Source organism: Oryctolagus cuniculus, chromosome 5 (assembly GCF_051225735.1).
Source record: "Oryctolagus cuniculus isolate XC-2025 breed Fujian yellow rabbit chromosome 5, ASM5122573v1, whole genome shotgun sequence".
NCBI lineage: Eukaryota > Metazoa > Chordata > Mammalia > Lagomorpha > Leporidae > Oryctolagus > Oryctolagus cuniculus.
The window spans coordinates 36413991-36431222 of record NC_142871.1 but is presented as its reverse complement, the minus strand read 5'-3'; the positions used below and the strand labels follow the sequence as shown (position 1 = coordinate 36431222).

At 41.6% G+C, this 17232-nt stretch overlaps 1 protein-coding gene across 1 annotated transcript in view; it reads right to left on the bottom strand.

The window, feature by feature from the left end:
- The window catches only part of STX7 (syntaxin 7), a 52747-nt gene extending 44303 nt beyond the window's left edge, over window positions 1-8444 (bottom strand). Inside the window, exon 1 of the mRNA XM_002714821.6 lies at window positions 8335-8444. The gene's annotated coding sequence lies outside the window, so the exon portion shown is untranslated. The remainder of the gene's footprint in view (window positions 1-8334) is intronic.
- Window positions 8445-17232: the final 8788 nt, after the last annotated feature.

Sequence of the window (17232 nt, the reverse complement as noted above, 5' to 3'; positions counted from 1 at the left end):
CACACAGTTGGAAATCTGCCAAGGAAGCAGAGGTGTTCAGCCACACAAACACAAGATGATCCAGGGCTGGGACAAGCGGAGGAAATGCAGAAGGGGAAGAGAGTAATGACTAACATTCACTGTGTATTTGTGAAATGAAAAGTATTTCACACAGGCTGTCTAATTTAATTCTCAGGAGGCATTATTCTTGTTTCAATGTTGAGAAAACTATGGCTTATAAAGCTTAATTATTTATATCTAAATGTAAAACCTGAAACTCAGGAACAGATGAAAATATAGGGAAAACACTTCAGGACACAGCAACGGGCAAGGATTTTTTGACTCAGACCCCAAAAGCACAAGAAACAAAAGCAAAATCAGACAAAGAGTATTTCATGTAACTAAAGAGCTTCTACCAAAGGAAACAATTAAGAGAGTGAAGATACAACACACTGTACAAAAGAAAAGATGTGCAAGCTATACATTTGCAAGGAATCAGTCAGAATATATCAGGAATGTAAACAACTATATGGGGTGGGGGCGACACTTCAAATAACCCAATTAAAAAATGGACAGTTGGGGGTAGCCACAGGGTGCAGTGGTTAGGTCATCAACTGAGAAGCCTCCCACATCAGAGAGCCTGGTTTGACTTCTGGCTCATCCATTTCTGATTCAGCTTCCTGTGATGCATAGGATGGGTGGCAGCACGTGAAGGTGCTAGCCACCCATGTCAGAGACTCAGATTGAATCCTGGGCTCCTGGCTTTAGCCTCATCCAGCCTTGGCTATTGATGGGCACTTGGGGGGTGAGCAAGTACATGGAAGATCTTTCTCTGTCTCTCTCTGCCACTCTGCCTTTCAAATAACAAAACAACAAAAAAAGGGAAAATAATTGGATAGTAGGTCTAAAAAGACATTTTTCAAAGAAAGACTTATAAGTTGCCAATAGGTATATGAAAAAAATGTTCAAAATCACTAATTATCAGAGAAATTCAAATCAAAACTGAAAGGAGATATCACCCCACTCCAGTCAGATCGCTTATTATCAAAAAGACAAATGATCACAAATGTTGGTGAAGATGTGGAGAACGCTTGTACATTTTTGGTAGGAATTTAAACTAGTACAGCCATTGTGGAAAACAGTATGGAAGTTCCACAAAAAAAAAAAAAAACTAAAAAAAGAGAACTACCATACAATCCTGCAACCCCACTACTGGATATATCCAGAGAAATGAAATCAGTTTGTTGAAGAAACATCTGCATTCCAATGTTTATTGAAGCACCATTCACAACAGCTAAAAAAATGGATACAATCTAAGTGTCCATTCACTGATGAGTGGATATAGAAAATACGATATGCATATATATGTATGCATATATATATACATATATACATACAATGGAGTATTATTCAGTCACTTAAACAAGGATGAAATATTGTCACTTACAATAACATGGGTGGAACTGGAGGTCATTATGATAAATAAAATAAGGCAAGGGGTCAGCATCGTGGCATAGTGAGTTAAGTCTGCCTGTGAATGCTGGCATCCCATGCATGTTAGTCTGAGTCCCAAATGTTCCATTTCTGATCCAGCGTTCTGCTAACATGCCTGAGAAGGAAACAAAGAATGGCCCAAATACTCAGGACCCTGTCACCCATGTAAGAGACCCAGACGAAGCTCCAGGCTCCCAACTTTAGCCCTGTACAGTCCCAGCCATTGTGGCCATCTGGGGAGTGAATCAGCAGAAGGGAAGCCTCTTTCACTCTCTGTCTCTCCCTCTCTCTCTTTCAAATAAATAAATAAATCTTAAATAAATAATAAATAAATAAAATAAGCCAAACACAGAAAAGCAAGTACTACATGATCTCACTCATGTGAAGAATCTAAAAAGTCGATCTCAGTTGGTTGCTAGAGGCTGGGGAGAGTAGTGAGTAGGAAGGATGGGGAGAGGTTGATTAGTGGGTACTAAGTTATAATTAGATATAAGTTAAGTTCTGGTGTACTACTGTACAATTATTCTTAAAAAAAGAAGAAAGGGTTTTGAATGTTTTCACCATTAAAAAATGATAAATGTTTGAGGAAACAGATTTTCCCAGATCTGGACATTGTACAATGCATATTAAATCTAAACATCATGTGGTACCCCACAAGTATGTATTATTCTATGCGTCAGTTAAAATAATGACATTTAAAAGTAGTTCTAATTTCAGTAAAACTTTTACTGGAGACATGGATAAAGAAAGAAAGAAAAAAAGAAAGAAAAGAATAAAATTAAGTAACTGGTCCAAGATAGCAGAGCTCACCCGAAGGTGGAGATGGGAGTCAATTCCAGGGTTCTGATTCCAAAGCTACCCATGCTTGTTAACACAGAACAAATGCCAGTGAAGAGGAAGAGCCCTGGATACTAGGCTGAGTTTGGATATACCGCAATAAGAAACCACAGGAGATCCCTGGTATGGGAAAAGAGACCACAATGAAATCCATAGCTTTTTTGTTAGGAAACTGTTGAGACCAGCAGAACAGTGCTGGTTCCATGCCCAGAACCCTGGTGCCTGGTGGAATGTGCCTGGCTGCCCTGCAGGTCCTGGGAGCTTTCATAGGTACTCCACTACCTTTCACTGCTCCATAGGTCCCATTTACCTGTTCTGGGCCCTTTGGGCCTCAACACATCCTATAAGTAGACACAAAACAAATTACATTAAAGTGTAAATTCAAACCTCAACTGAGACAACTGAATTGCTGTAGCAGGGCAAGGTTAAACCCCCATCCAAGAAGCCTTGAACTTGGGCCTGCAGCTATATGAAGTGTTGGGGCCCACACAGAACAAGACAAGAACTGGTGATTCATTGAGACCACCACTATACCAAGCCTACTAAAAACCACCAAATGGATCTCTAAATTCTTCAATTGCAAAAAATAATAAAGGCTTTACTGAGATATAATTCACATACCATATACATCACACATTTAAAGTACACAATTTAATTTTTTAAAAAATATATTCACAAAGTTGTGTAACCATCATCACATTACTTTGAAAGTGTTTTCATTACACTAAAAATAAAGTCCATATCCATTTGTGGTTACGCCCTATTCCTCCCCAATTTCCCCAGCCTGGGAAACTGTTGATCTGCTTTGTGTCTTTATTGCTTGGCCTTTTCTAGACAGTCCATATTAACAGAAGCATACAATATGTATTCTTTGTGACTGGCTTCATTCTCAACTATGTTTTCAAGGGCCATTCACATTGTAGTATGTTTCAGTACTTCGTTCCTTTTATTGCCACTTTTTATTCCACTGTATGTATAAAGACAATAATCTATTGGCACAATGACCTCTTCCTGTCTCCTTTCCCTCTATCAACTAGATCTAAGAGCCAACACAAACACAAGGAATGAGAAAATGCTGTTTCTTATTAATGTACTCCCTTGGGGGCTTCTATATCCATATGGTTCCATTTTAACTTAAACACATATTGAGTTTCATATCCATACCTCCAAGTAATATTCTAAACTCTGTCTATTGTCTCCATGTCTTTGAAGCTACATGAACTCCCCAACTCCCTGTTCAGTGGAAGTGACAACCAGAAATCTCTACCTTGGGCAAGACACTTAGCACTTGGGCTGCTGCCACGATTAACAGGAGATAATGCACAATCAGGGAACAAGTGCTTTTCCAACTTACAGGGAGGAATGGTCTAGTCTGCTCTTGCATATGCAGGGCAGCATCAGCCAAGAGTACGCCAACCTCATCGGTATCAGAGATCACAGTCACCTGAAATCCACTTTACGAGACCCACTTTACCCCCAAAGACAGTAAATCATAGTCTTCTCAATTTGAGCGTAGTAAGATAGCTTCTCACTGTTCTCATTAGAAGCTATCTTTTTTTGCCTCTCCAGGGATTTATCAAATCTTCCTTTTCTTTTCATTCAAGCAACTAACCTTGAGAATGTTCTTTCTACTGATAGAATTAGGCTTCATTTATACAAGAGGCTGCTATTCTTGGTCTGTGTGGAAATTAGGGAAGGGGCACCTGGGTGATCACTCTAGCTCAGTCTTGAGTGAAGAATGAAAAGCAATTTGTGGGGGTTGGCGTGGTGGCACAGTGGGTTAAAGCCCCAGCCTGTAGCGCTGGCATTCCATATGGGTGCCAGTTCGAGTCCCGGCTGCTCCATTTTCCATCTAGCTCTCTGCTATGGCCTGGGAAAGCAGTAGAAAATGGCACAAGTCCTTGGGCCCCTGCACCCGCATAAGAGATTCAGAAGAAGCTCTTGGCTCCTGGCTTTGGATTAGCTCAGCTCTGGCTGTTGCAGTCATTTGCAGAGTGAAAGTGGAATGAAAGACCCCTCTTTCTCTCTCTCTGGCTCTACCTCTCTCTGTAACTGTGTCTTTCATAAAAAATAATAAAAATGAAAAAACAAAAACAAAAAATGAAAAGCAATTTGTAAATTATAGAAGAGAAAGATAAATAAAAATTAAAGAAGAATAATAATGGCTAACATTTACCCAAGACTTACTATTTCTTAATCATGATGTTTAGGACTTTCTTTTCATTAAAGATTTATTTTATATATTTGAAAGGCAGATTTACACAGAGAGGTGGAGACAGAGGGATCTTCCACCTGCTGGTTCACTCCCCAAATGGCCACAACAACCGGGGCTGGGCCAGGCTGAAGCCAGAAGCCTGGAACTCCATCCAGGCCTCCCACATGGGTGGCAGGGGCCAAATACTTGGGACATCTGTTCTGCTGTTTCCCAAGGTGCATCAGTAGGGAGCTGAATCAGAAGTGGAGCAGCCAGGACTTGAACCAGCACTGATATGGGATGTCGGCATTGCAGGCAGTAGTTTAACCCGCTGTACCACAATACTGACCCTCGTGCCTAGGGCTTTTACATTTATTTTTGCAGTTAATTCTTTTTAGGATTTATTTATTTATTTGAGATGCAGAGTTACAGAGAGAGGGAGAGAGAGAGAGAGGTCTATCATCTGCTGGTTTACTCCCCAAATGGCTGCAATGTCTGGAGCTAGGCTGATCCAAAGCCAAGAGCCAGGAGCTTCTTCCAGGTCTCCCACACGGGTGCAGGGGTCCAAGCACATGGGCCATCCTCCACTGCTTTCCCAGGCCATAAGCAGAGAGCTAGAATGGAAGAGGGGTAGCTGGGACACTAACCGGCACCTACATGGAATACTGGGACAGGGCAGAGGCTTAGCCTACTACACCACAGTGCCAGCAACTTTTCAGTTAATCCTTACATTAAACCTTTGAACTAAGTATAATTATTACTGTGATTTAAGAAATTGAGACTAACTTGCTGAAGATCAGCAAAAGAGTCAATACTTGAAACTAAACCTTATATAGTTTACTTTTTTTAAAACACTAAATAATATTGCTTTCCAATAAAACAAAATTACAGACAGGTGAACCCACTCAATTAGAAAAGTCAAATTTACCACCTTTTTGCAGGCCCTCTAAGAAGTTTTGCCATACCCACTCTAAAGATGAGGAAATAGGTTTGGTATAAGTAGGTGAGTTAGCCACAGTAATACAACTGAATAGCATACTCCTCTCCTATTCTACTAATAAGCAATATATAAAAGGCAACAATGGTTGGTTCTTCTGGAGTAAAATATGAGAAATAAGGGACCAAAAGGATGACTTTACTCTAAAACAGGCACACACAAATAGACAGTTAACTGTAAACTGACCTAAAAGGTTATGAACTTCGCATACAGGTTAAATTGTTGCCAAGTTTTTCAAATGTTTGCTTTCCACATCTGTTTTCAGGACCTAGCTCAAGCTGCTACTGCCTAAAGCACTCTTATGGAATCCCTTTCAAAGTCCATTTAGAATTCCTAGTTTCATTCCTCAGACTGACAATTACATAACATTATCTGGACCTGCACTGTCTAACAGAGTAGTCACAAACTCCATAAGCTATTAAAACTACAATTAAGTCAAAAGAAAAATTCAGCCCTGAGTCATAACAGCAACCTCTCAAGGGTTCAAAGATTGTATGTGGCTAGTGTCCAAAGCCCAGACAGCTCCTGGACCGTCCACTTCCATGCTTGCAGAAAGTTCTGCGAGGATGATGCTGATCTCACCTCGGTAATTATCTTTGTGGAGATATACGAGGTCTGGGCACTACAAAGAGAAAAAGGGGCAGGGTAGATCAAAGCGCAGCACTCATAACGAGTCTTCTCAGACTGCTTCTAAAGGAACAAAGGGAATTTCAAAATGGAACCCTGGGTGACAAACACTGTCCTCACTTACCAGTGGCCATGCTGCAGAACCTTTAAGATTCCAGTAAGCATAGATCTCGTGTTCTTTAAATCTAGGCTGGGCAAAGAAGTGGTCAGTTTCACTTTCTCAATCATCAGCACCAGCATATAATACTGAATTTCTTTGCACGTTGTGCGCCAATACATAAGTTCCCGGAGTCATGGGGGTAATAACTTGTGTGTGTGTATGTGTGTGGACTGTTTGATTTTCAGAATTCAGGTACATAATAGGTGCTCAATTAATATTTGTAGAACGAATGAATAAAATGACCCTACTTCTGAGAGACTTGGACCCACCCTGAGAGTATATATAAGGGGTCTTCAGAAAGTTCATGGAAAATACCTATCACAAAAAATTTATGTGTGAATTTCAAAAATGTTTTGCACCAAAATAAACTTATCTTTTCTTGCCACTTCTACATAAGCATTCTGATGTACATTCACACTTCCATTTCTAAAGCACTGGATTCCAAAGCCTCTTTCAGATCCCAAAAGGATGCCCCAAGGTTATGGTTGTCTTGTGCCTGATGCCATTTCCCAACGTTGGAATGCTCTTTCCCGTGATCTGCACGGGACAGGCTACTTTTCCCAGGAGTTATCTATCACATGCTAGAGAAAGCCAGGCCTGATATGAGAATTCACCACTCCTGCCACTCTGTCATTCTCTCTCAGTGCTCCCTAACACTCATCACTATCTAATTATTTAATTGGCATATGCTTATGTCTATCCTCATCTTTGGAACACAACAGATATCCAACGTTGTCATCTTGTGGTACGTGCAGTACCAGGTGCACAATAGATGCTCAATGAAAGTGAGAGCGCTCACTACGGCTTAGTAATCTCTACACCTGCTCAACAGAGGCATTCCTCAAGCCACCACCTCCACAGGATGAGCCATTACACTACTCAGTTTTAGTTCACATTACCAAGGGCTTTGTTTTCACTTTTCCCACATTAAGTTTTCAAATTACATGGAATCACAGGAAAGCCTCACTCAGACTTACTGCAGATATTTTATATAATTTATTTTTCAACTACCAGTACTTGGCTGAAGTTTGGGAACATAACTAAAATTAGAATTGACTTGTTATCTGCAGCATAAGTAAAACATCTGAAGGAAAAATGACATAAACTTTGTAGAAGTGAATGATACTCATTAGACACTTTCAAGCTACAGCCCAGTTTCTAACTTGTCACAAGGCTGAGGCTGATCCACAACACCAGATGTAGTGGAACATTTTTTCCCCCAGTCTCTGCCCAGGTGCAGCTCAGAGCAGAAGGAACACCCACCTCCGACATTACTAAACAGTACAGCATTTCATAATTACTTCCTTTTCTTCCAGATTCCGGGCAAGATTTAAATTATATATAACTGTGTCGAATACAGTGATCGGAGGTACAAAAAACGAATACACAACTGTGAGAACCAAGCAAATGTCAGAAATATGAGAGAGAAAACACGGCATTTGATCATAAAAGCAATGTTCCTATTAACCCATTCTGTCTAAATTTAAAGAAAGAGAGGGGTTTGGAGGTGCTCGGAATTCTTAAAATATTGTGATTTCAAAGGCCTTAAAAATGTAATAAAAAGAAAGTTGGCATGTCAAAGTCACCAAAGCCAAACACAAAGGGCCGCTGAACACACGTCTAGGGTTTGTCTACCACAAGCATTTGCCCCTGTTTTCGGGAAGAGAAGTTTCAAGCATGTGTTTGTCGACCCGTAAGTTAAAAGGAGGAAGAGGTCTCTTGTCTGGTCTCTCCAGCCTCGGGAGCGCAGCCCTGGGCGGCTCCAGGCGGCTGCCACCCGGCAAGCGCCGGACTGACGGAGCTGGCGAGGCCGGCCGAGCCGCCTCACCTCGGCCGCGAGTGCAGGTCCAGCGACGGGCCCGGGGGGCTTGGGGACGGCCGGCGCTCCGGGAGCACGGGCAGCACCCGCCCTTCGCCTCCCGCGAGTCTGCCGCAGAGCGCAGGGCGGCGGCCGGCGGACCAAGCGCACAGAGCAGGTGGCAACGCTGCAGGGACACCGCGACTCCGGCCGCCCAGCCAGAGCCCCCTGCCCCACGCCTCTCTTACCCTGACCACTTCGGCTTCCTCCTCCTCCAGCGGCCGCTGTCACCCCGGGGCCCCACAGCCCCCAGCTGCAACTCTCAGCTGATGGGCGGCGGCACAGGAACACCCACTGCGCATGCTCCCAGTGTAACCCGGAGAAGAAGGCGAGGCCAGAGGGGCTAGCTCCTCACCCATTGGCTTTAGGGACTGAGTGACAGAGAACCTCTCCCGCCCCCTCTGGTTCACAGCGAAGGAATGGAAGCGCCAGCAAAATTGCAGGGGGCAGTTCTTTGAAGGCGGGCATACAAATGGTGGAAGCCTTAGCCTGCATACAGAAGAAAAGAGGAGGAAATGGAGGGTATTCGTCTTCTTCATCCCATGAAGCCAACCCCCTGGATTTGTGCCTTCACCCTGCCCCCGCCTTAGGCTCTTCCCTGTCTCCTTTCCTAACCTTTAACTCCGCCGTAGACCGAATGCACAGCTCCATTCGAAAATGCAAACGCAGATACGCCATCCTTGCAGGAACAATGAAGGGACAGGGGAACACCCCGGGTACTCTCAGTGGACTAGCTTTTCTTGATCACGCAAGTCAGTCCGAACATCCTTGAAAGGCAAGAAGCAATCTTCGTGGACTTTAAAACTGGAAGAGAATGCTCCAATAATAAATATTCAATCGGAAGTATTACCTGAAAAGCATCAGTTGCTTCAAGTGAGAGAAATACTTTACTAAACTAATTAGAAGATACAATGGCTTGGCCTTTGCTCCTATCAAGGCAACATTGTTTTCCAAAAAGATCATAAGATTAAGTGAGAAGTTTAGGGTAACTTAGAAAAGCAAAACAAAACACTAAGCACAAAATGTTTTGAATTAGTACTACTTAGAAAATTCTAGGCTGTTTGGTGTTATACATGTACATGTATATCCCTGAATACATCAGGACTAGTCTTTACCTCTGTGAGATGGAAATAATACAAAGAGATGGGCTTCCTGGCCAAGTAGAGGGCACACCCTCACCTAAAGGCAGTGTGATTCAGATATGACCATTGTGAATGTTTGGGAATATTGGCCAATAAAGCCAAATTATCTGCTTTTCGGGATATAGTGGAAATTCTATTTGTGTGTGTGTGTGTGTGTGTGTGATATGTGAAGTCTTCTTTTTTGATATTCTCAAATTGTTATGAAACATTCTCTGATCAGACAAAATATGTGTTTGAACTCAAATAGTAGGCAGTAGTGACAGCCCCTGAAGCTGGAGAGACCCTTGTGGAAAATCTAGTGCCACTTCCTCATTTCATAGATTAAAGAAACCGAAACCCAAAGAAATACGAAAATCACAAATTATGAACAGCACAGGTCCAGATAGCCTAATTCAGAATTTAGAATCTTTCCTACTGTTTCATTCATTCAGAAAATGTTCATTGAGATCCTGCCACGTGCCAAGTACTGCAGATGTCAAGGTAAGTAGGATATAGTATTTTCTTCAAAGGAGCTTAAGGAGTGGAGGTCCTTCCCAGGACAGATAAAATATGCTATGGTAGAGATCTGTTCATTGTGTGGTGGAAACCCAGAAATGGAGTTGCCTTATTGTGCAGAGGAAGTGATAACAGAATTTGAAAAGTGTGAGAGTTTGTTGGAACATGAAATGTGAAAGGACATTGTGGGTGAAAGGAAGAACACATGAAGCTTCATAACATCATAGGCAAGAGTAAATTTCTAGGATGCCTGAATAAATTTATTTACAGAAAGCATAGTCGATAAATTGGGTGGGAATGAGACTGAAAAGGCAAGTGGAATTCATGTAACAAAAAGCCTCTATGTCCTGTTGAGTGGCAACCTAATAAAAGTTGAACCATTAAAGGATTTAGTCAAGGGTGTAAGGTATGGATAATTCCATGCCATGAAGAGAACTTTGGAGAAGTAGAGGAAATGAAAGAAAAATAACATTGAGAATGGAGGGGGTTGGGGGCAATGAGAGAGACCACTTAGGAAGCTGTTGTATATCAGAGATATTGAAGGACTACACTAAGACCAATTCGTTGGAGAAGATGGGAAAACCAACTTGAGAAATATTTAAGAAGACTGCTGGGGGCTGGTATGGCACAGAGGTTAAGCTACTGCCTGTGATGTCAGCATCCCATATAGTGCCTATTCAAGTTCTGGCTGCTCCACTTCTGATCCAGCATCCCTGCTGATGTGCCTGGGAAAGATGTGGAAGATGGCCCAAGTGCTTGGGCATCTGCCACATATGTTTGAGACCCAGATGAAATTCTAGGTTCCTGGCTTCAGCCTGGTCCAGCCCTGGCTGTTGTGGCCATTTGAGGAGTGAAGCTTCAGATGGAAATACTTAAGAAGACTTGAAATTAACTGGAGATGTAGAGTAAACAAGGTAATTCCTAATCTTCTGATGTGGGAAGCTGCACTGTACATGATGTAGCTCTCTGATCGCTAAGATTGCTATAGAGCAATTGCAGTTTGAGAATGGAGGTGGTGAGAAGAGGGAACAAAGTGACAAGAAAGTTAGTTTTGGACATGCTATTTTCAAGATTATGGGACTCTTGAATATCTACGTTTGAGATGTCTGATGTCTTACAGGTATTTGAAAATGTGATCTACAGTTCTGGGCAGAGTTACAGTTGAAGTTATGGGAAGAGAAAAGCTTACTTACTTTAAGTGTGGGGCATTATGGACTATTTGTGTGGAAGAAACAGCAGGGACAGAAAAAGAAAAACCCTGAAAAGGAGTGGGAGAGATAAGAAATAAACCAGAAAAAGGTGAACTAGAGAGTGAAGGAAAACATTTCAAAAAAAAAGGAACAGGCTATGATGTTTTGGGTCACAGAAAGTTCAAGTAAATTGAAAGTTGTATGTTGGACTTGAGAGTTAGAAAGTGATTGAGGAACTTGAGGAAGAGGCACTTCAACCATTCAAGGAACTGTTGTGCAAGGTACTTACATCTTCATGATGTCTAGTGCTGTTTCCAACCATGCTTGTGTCTCCTTTGCTAGAACTCTGGGCTGTGGGATAGGAGGTGAAATGCAACTGAATATGGGAGCATCATATGTACTCATGGAGGAGCCACTTCTGTGGGGCAACACGCACTCCAGAGCTCCCCCGTGGGATCCAGCTGAAGCTGGTGTCGGCCAAGACCCTATCCATAGTATTTCGTCATTGCATGCCACTTCCTTAGTCACCTGCTCCTGTGAGTATTCCTAAATTCTCTTGTTCTTTCCTGCATCTGCCTCTAGAGGAGCCAGCATAAGATACCATAAAGATAATTGAAAATGAATCTTGATGAAGAATGGGATGGGAGAGGGAGTGGGAGATGGGATGGTTGCGGGTGGGAGGGTGCTTATGGGGGGAAAAAGCCACTATAATCCAAAAGTTGTACTTTGGAAATTTATATTTTCTAAATAAAAGTTAAAAAAAAGAATGTGTCTTCCAACTGCTAAAATTCAAAAATTATACTTGCAAAATTTATATTTATTAAATAAAAGCTTTCTATTAAAAAAAAGAAAAATTACAAAGGCTCAACATAGATGACTCACAGACTTCTTACTCCAAGTTCCTAAAAAATAGAGCTGAAAGCAAAGTTTTTTATACTGTTGAAGGGTGGAATTACAGTTTAGATGTAAACATTTCGATTGGCTTTACTTTCATCTTTAGAATTGGACAACATTTCTTTCCATAAAATGGAATAAGTATTCCTGTGGGCTAAGTAGAAGAAGTTTAGTTTTATAGGCAGAGAAAGACTGAAGAAAGCAGAAACAAACGACCAAAAAACAGATTGATCCCTTTAAAGTTACTTTCTGTGGAAGGAGGGGACACAGAGACAGAACAGCCAGAAAGTGGTGGTTGCCATCTGGTTATTTCAGGTTGCTTCTTTTATATAAGGAGTAAAGCAAAGGGAACTTCATTGTCAAGCCAAATGAAAATGGCCTGTTTGGGAAATTTGGTTGGTTTCTTTCTAATCCTCATATCTCAGAAGTTAGATAAGTAGCTTAGTGAACTTTAGCACCATTTTGATTTTTAACCTGGTCTGTTGGGGCCCAGTGCTAATGCTTAGTGCCAAACAATTGCCTCCTGTGGTTTTTATCTAAGGACACTAAGGCTTTACAGTAATCCTAGGGCAGCAGAAGCAAGGTATAAGGGAAGGGAAACCAGGAAGAAGGGAGAGCAAACACACAATGGCTTATCTTCAAGAAAACATGGCTTAGTCACTGTGATCAGTGAATTGGGACACCTTCCAGACCAACCTATAGAACCACTGTGACTTTGAACAAAATTTGGTGAAGTATGAGGGAAAGGGGAGAAGAAAGAGGAATTTCCTTCATTAATTCTTCTGAAACAAAATTTACCCTGGGGACACTAAGTGCTCTACACTTCCAGGTTGTGTTATCCAGATTCTCTGCAAAGTCAGATCCAAAGTAGAACCAAGTATAGGGATAGATGAGAGGTGAGGGCTGGTGTTGGAGCACAGCAGGTTAAGCCACCTTCTGCAATGGTGGCATCCCACATGAGCTTTGGTTCGAGTCCCAGCTGCTCTACTTGTGATCCAGCTCCCTGCTAATGTGCCTGTGAAAGCAGCAGAAGATGTTCTAAGTACTTGAGCCTCTGCCATCCATGTGGGAGAGCTGGATGGAGATGGACAGTCGGGGAGAAAATATAGCCTCTCTGTGAGTTGTATTGGTGAGGAGCTGTGTGCTAGAGCTGTGATTACCTCTCGGAGCGCACAGTGGAGGCTTCACAGAAACTCAGACTCAAAGTGGGACAGGAAAGACATCCAGCAGTGTTAATTAGGCAAGATCTCTGTTGACTGAGGTCTCCTGAGAACAAATGACTGCAGTCATGGAGGCACCTAGAACTAAGTACATCTGGGGCGGTTTATAAACTGCACAGGAAAGAATCAAAGTAGCCAATAATTACAGTTGAATATGATGAAAATAGAAGGAAAATTACAATGAAAATAACATTGAAAGAGCATCTCAAAATGGAACGGAAAGGGGATTAGAAAAGAGCTTATGCAGGATTCCAGCTGCTGCCTGAAATGTGAACTTTGGTTACTTCCACCCTTTGACCTCCAGTATCTTTAACAGTCAAGACCCTAAGACAGTTGCACTGGGCCCAGAGGCTCCTCTGGATGCATGTCTGGAGGCCATCAAACTTGTTTGATGGATGTTTCCACTCTATTTGCACATCCTTTTCTCTTTCTTCTGTCAGTACCACAGTCTCTTTTCCTCCTTAACACACAAGCACTCACTTTTCCTGCCTTCCTGATGTAGAGCTATCTGGGTCTGTGTCTCTCAAGCTGTGATTCCTAAGACCCTCCAAATAAAGTCCTTTTACTTTTGTAGTGTCTGAGTTTGAATTGATCAACAGTAGTAGAACAAAAATCCACAAATGTAAGTGAAATAAAAGTAAAACATAATGTTTTGTTGTTTTTGTTTTGTCAAATAAAAATATCTGGATTTTATAAGGAAAGACTTAATCAGAAAGTTTACCATAATCGGGGAAAGAAACTACTGCAATAGAGAACCCTTTAACATAAGCTCTGCAAATGGAGGCCAACATTGTGGCACAGAAGGTTAAGAGGACCAGTTTGAGTCCCAGCTGCTTTGTTTTAGATCCAGCTCCCTACTAAAACAACTGAGAAACCAAAAGAAGATGGCTCAAGTGCTTGGACCCTAATCACCCATGTGGAAGACCCAGATGGAGTTAAAAGCTCCTGGCTTCAGCCTGACCCAGCTCCACCAATGGTCATTTTGGGAGTTAACCAACAAATGGGCAATCTTTTTATCTCTAGGTCTCTCCCTGTCTCTTTTGCTTTGCCTTTCAAATAAACAAAATAAGTCTTTTTGAAAAGGATCTGCAAGGGTCTCACGGGCTAGGCAAAAGTATTTCTCGTCTATAGAGAACAGAAAATAAGAATGGAAAGAATTGGGTGTGGGCATGCAGGATAAACAGAAGTGAAAATAACACACAATAGATCAGAGAAATTTTACCCCAGGCCCATCTAATTCTCAGCATGGGCTATTAAGAAGGGTGTACTGTTTTCTAGCTCTGGCTGAAAATAATCCAAAATTTAGGGACTTGATTAGCAGAGACTTCATTAATAAGCATTTTGTTCTTATGGATCAGTGGAGATCAGAAGTTCAGCCAATCTTTTATGATGCCAAGAATGGAAATTTGGAGGATCTACGTCTGGCCCTGTCACAAAGAAGCAAGCAGAGACAGTATGAGTCTTGTCTGAGTAAGAACAGTAGGGAAGGGCCATTCTTTGTCTTTCCTAGTCCACAAAACATGGTTGGTGGGGAGGGATGGTTCTTTAACCATCACTGTTTTCTAGAATTTCATGGATCTGGTGAAATCCAGCATTATGAGACCTCAGAAACCACTCATGTGAGAGACAATGATAATACTCAGCTTTAACAAGGATTAGGAATATGGGTATGGATTACACTCTTAGTATGGCAGCTCTGTAAATTGATGCAATCTTTCTGTAAAGTTTTAAGTGTAGTAGACTGACTCTTCAGTCTATCGACTCAACCATCAGAAATCAACACTGAGACTGTTATAGGTCATGGATATATCAGAGGTCCTTATCTTCAGACAAGAAAAGGATTTCAGATGTGAGACTAGAAATCTCAGGAAAGAACTGAGAGTTCATCTGTTTTAGACCGGATATCTCTTTTGAGATAATGCTGGGTGGGAAGGGCTTTCTGGTGTGGAACTTCTAAAATTCCTTCCAGCACTGTGTAATTGGACCTAATAGCTCCCTGGCAAATGGCAAAGAGGATTCCTCTAAGACTCCCTACCCCCACCCTTACCCCTACCCCCATGGAGTGGATAGGACCCACCTAACAAGGTTTTCATATCAAGGGGTAAGACTTTGATGTGCAAACACTGGTCTGCAGCGTCTTGAATAAATGGTGTTGGGAAAATTGGATCTCAAAATGCAGAAAGATGAAACAAGACCCTTACCTTATACTTTATACAAAAATCAGCTCACAATGGATAAACAATCTAAACCTAAACCTGAAACCATTAAATTGCTAGAAGAAAATATGGTGAAAATGTGGCATGATATTTGGCATAGGCAAAGATTTCTTGGATAAAATCCCAGAAGCACAGGCAATAAAAAGCAAAAATAGACAAATGGGATTACACTAAGCTAATATGCTTTTGCACAGCAAAGGAAACACTAAACAAAGTGAAGAGGCAATCAACAGAATAGGAGAAATATTTGCAACTATGCATCTGATAAATGATTAATATCCATATATTTAAGGAGGTCAAGAAACTCAGCAACAGCAAAACAAGCAATCCAGTTAAGAAATGGGCGAAGGACACAAACAGGCACTTTTCAAAAGATGAAATACAAATGGTCAACAGACACACATATACACACACACACACACACACACATACACACAGATGCTAAAGGTCACTAGTCATAGGGGAATGTAAATGAAAAACACAATGAGGTATCACCTCAATCCAGTTAGAATGGCTGTCATCCAAAAATCAAAAAGTTACAACTGCTAGAAAGGATGTAGAGAAAAAAGTACCCTAATACACTGTTGGTGGGAAAGTAAGCAGTACAACCACTATGAAAGACAATATACAGATTCCTCAGAAAACTGAAAATAGATCTAACATACGACCCAACTATCCCACTCCTGATAATATACCCAAAGGAAATGGAATAAGTGTAATGAGTTATCTGTACTCCCATGTTTATGGCAGCTCAATTCACAGTAGCTAAGATATGAAATCAAGCTAGATGCCCATCAACTAATCACGGGGTTAAAAAAAAGTAGGGGTGGGGGAGAGGGTGCATTGTGGCACAGAACGTTAAGCCACAGTCTGCTATGCTGGAATTTCACAAGGGTGTTGGCTCGAGTCCCAGCTGCACAACTTCCAATCCCACTCCCTGCTAGTGTGCTTGGGAAAGCAGTTGGAGGTCACATGGGAGATCCAAATGGAGTTCTAGGCTCCTGGGTTTAGCATGACCCCAGACCTGGCCATTGCAACTATTTGGGGGGTGAACAGTAGATGTAAGATCTCTCTCTCTCTCTCCCTCTCCCTCCCTCCCTCCCTCCCTCCCTCCCTCTCCCTCTCCCTCTCTCCCTCTTCCCCCCCTCCATCTCTTCTCTGTATTATCTATCTCTTTATTTAGTGGTGCATTAAACCTTTGAGTATAATGTACATTTAAATTATTTTATCACAAAATTAAAAGAAAAAGAAATGAAGGGGTGGGGAAGGAGAGAAGTATCATTCTTAGAATTGTATGTATGAAGCACATTAAGTCTATTCTCATATTAATGAAAAACATAAATAAAAAGTGTGTGTTTGGCTTCCAAGGCTTGCTTCTCCATTTCTTCCCTCATTCCACTGCACAAAAATTCCCATTTCCTTCTGCCCCCTCACATACATAGACGAATGTCTCTCTTGCTACCTAACAGAAATGCATAAACAAATGTGCTGAAATGACACAAAACCATATTGCTTTAAATAGCAAACACATGAAAATAGTAAATATCAGTGGATTCCCTGTTCTTTCCACTGGGATCTCACTTGCAGAGATATTTCATTTAGGTTTTTTTTTTTTCCAGAGTGTCTTGGCTTTCCATGCCTAAAATACTCTCATGGGCTCTTCAGCCATATCCGAATGCCTTAAGGGCTGATTCTGAGGCCAGAGTGCTGTTTAGGACATCTGCCATTCTATGAGTCTGCTGTGTATCCCGCTTCCCATGTTGGATTGTTCTTTCCCTTTTTTATTCTATCAGTTAGTATTCGCAGACACTAGTCTTGTTTGTGTGATCCCTCTGACTCTTAGACCTATCAATGTGATCAATTGTGAACTGAAATTGATCACTTGGACTAGGAGGTACCTTTCTCTGAAGGGAGGAGAGAACTTCCACT